Source organism: Taudactylus pleione, unplaced genomic scaffold, assembly GCF_031769625.1.
Source record: "Taudactylus pleione unplaced genomic scaffold, aTauple2 ptg001244l, whole genome shotgun sequence".
NCBI lineage: Eukaryota > Metazoa > Chordata > Amphibia > Anura > Myobatrachidae > Taudactylus > Taudactylus pleione.
This window is the reverse complement of record NW_028285644.1, coordinates 158,977-161,460: the sequence shown is the minus strand read 5'-3', so window position 1 is coordinate 161,460 and position 2,484 is coordinate 158,977.

The window sequence follows — 2,484 nt, the reverse complement described above, 5'->3', positions numbered from 1 at the left end:
TGTGTCCCATCTCTATATTCCCTCTGTGTGCCATCTCTATATTCCCTGTGTCCCGTCTCTATAATCCGTGTCCCGTCTCTATATTCCCTCTGTGTCCTATCTCTATATTCCCTGTGTCCCATATCTATATTCCCTGTGTGTCCCATCTCTATATTCCCTCTGTGTCCCATCTCTATATTCCCTCTGTGTCCCTTCTCTATATTCCCTGTGTCCAATCTCTATATTCCCTCTGTGTCCCATCTCTATATTCCCTGTGTCCCATCTCTATATTCCCTCTGTGTCCATCTGTAATCCATGTGTGTCCCATCTCTATATTCCCTCTGTCCATCTGTATTCCATGTGTGTCCCATCTCTATATTCCCTGTTTCCCATCTCTATATATTGCTTGTGTCCCATCTCTATATTCCCTTTGTCCCATCTCTATATTCCCTCTGTGTCCCATCTCTATATTCCCTCTGTGTCCCATCTCTATATTCCCTGTGTATCCAATCTCTATATTCCCTCTGTGTCCCTTCTCTATCATCCCTCTGTGTCCCATCTCTATATTCCCTGTGTATCCAATCTCTATATTCCCTCTGTGTCCCTTCTCTATCATCCCTCTGTGTCCCATCTCTATATTCCCTCTGTGTCCCATCTCTATATTCCCTCTGTCACATCTCTATATTCCCTGTGTCCCATCTCTATATTCACTGTGTCCCACCTCTATATTCCCTGTGTTCCATCTCTATATTCCCTCTTTGTCCCATCTCTATATTCCCTGTGTGTCCCATCTCTATATTCCCTCTGTGTCCCATCCCTATATTCCCTCCGTGTCCCATCTCTATATTCCCTCTGTGTCCCATCTCTATATTCCCTCTGTGTCCCATCTCTATATTCCCTGTGTCCCATCTCTATATTCCCTCTGTGTCCATCTGTAATCCATGTGTGTCCCATCTCTATATTCCCTCTGTCCATCTGTATTCCATGTGTGTCCCATCTCTATATTCCCTGTTTCCCATCTCTATATATTGCTTGTGTCCCATCTCTATATTCCCTTTGTCCCATCTCTATATTCCCTCTGTGTCCCATCTCTATATTCCCTCTGTGTCCCATCTCTATATTCCCTGTGTATCCAATCTCTATATTCCCTCTGTGTCCCTTCTCTATCATCCCTCTGTGTCCCATCTCTATATTCCCTGTGTATCCAATCTCTATATTCCCTCTGTGTCCCTTCTCTATCATCCCTCTGTGTCCCATCTCTATATTCCCTCTGTCACATCTCTATATTCCCTGTGTCCCATCTCTATATTCACTGTGTCCCATCTCTATATTCCCTGTGTTCCATCTCTATATTCCCTCTTTGTCCCATCTCTATATTCCCTGTGTGTCCCATCTCTATATTCCCTCTGTGTCCCATCCCTATATTCCCTCCGTGTCCCATCTCTATATTCCCTCTGTGTCCCATCTCTATATTCCCTCTGTCACATCTCTATATTCCCTGTGTCCCATCTATATATTCCCTCTGTGTCCATATGTATTCCCTGTGTGTCCCATCTCTATATTCCCTGTGTCCTATCTCTAAATATTCCTTGTGTCCCATCTCTATATTCCCTGTGTCTCATCTCTATATTCCGTGTCCAATCTCTATATTCCCTCTGTGTCCATCTGTATTCCATGTGTGTCCCATCTCTATATTTCCAGTTTCCCATCTCTATATATTCCTTGTGTCCCATCTCTATATTCCCTGTGTCCCATCTCTATATTCCCTCAGTGTCCCATCTCTATATTCCCTGTGTCCCATCTCTATATTCCCTCTGTGTCCCATCTCTATATTCCCTGTGTGTCCCATCTCTATATTCCCTCTGTGTCCCATCTCTATATTCCCTCTGTGTCCCATCTCTATATTCCCTCTGTCACATCTCTATATTCCCTGTGTCCCATCTATTCATTCCCTCTGTGTCCATCTGTATTCCCTGTGTGTCCCATCTCTATATTCCCTGTGTCCTATCTCTATATATTCCTTGTGTCCCATCTCTATATTCCCTGTGTCCCATCTCTATATTCCCTCTGTGTCCAATCTCTATATTCCCTGTGTCCCATCTCTATATTCCCTCGGTGTACCATCTCTATATTCCCTGTGTGTCCCATCTCTATATTCCCTCTGTGTCCCCTCTCTATATTCCCTCTGTGTCCCATCTCTATGTTCCCTCTGTCACATCGCTATATTCCCTGTGTCCCATCTATATATTCCCTCTGTGTCCCATCTCTATATTCCCTGTGTGTCCCATCTCTATATTCCCTGTGTTCCATCTCTATATTCCCTCTTTGTCCCATCTCTATATTCCCTATGTGTCCCATCTCTATATTCCCTCTGTGTCCCCTCCCTATATTCCCTCCGTGTCTCATCTCTATATTCCCTGTCTCCCATCTCTATATTCCTCCTGTGTCCCATCTCTATATTCCCTCTGTCCCATCTCTATATTCCTTCTCTGTCCCATCTCTATA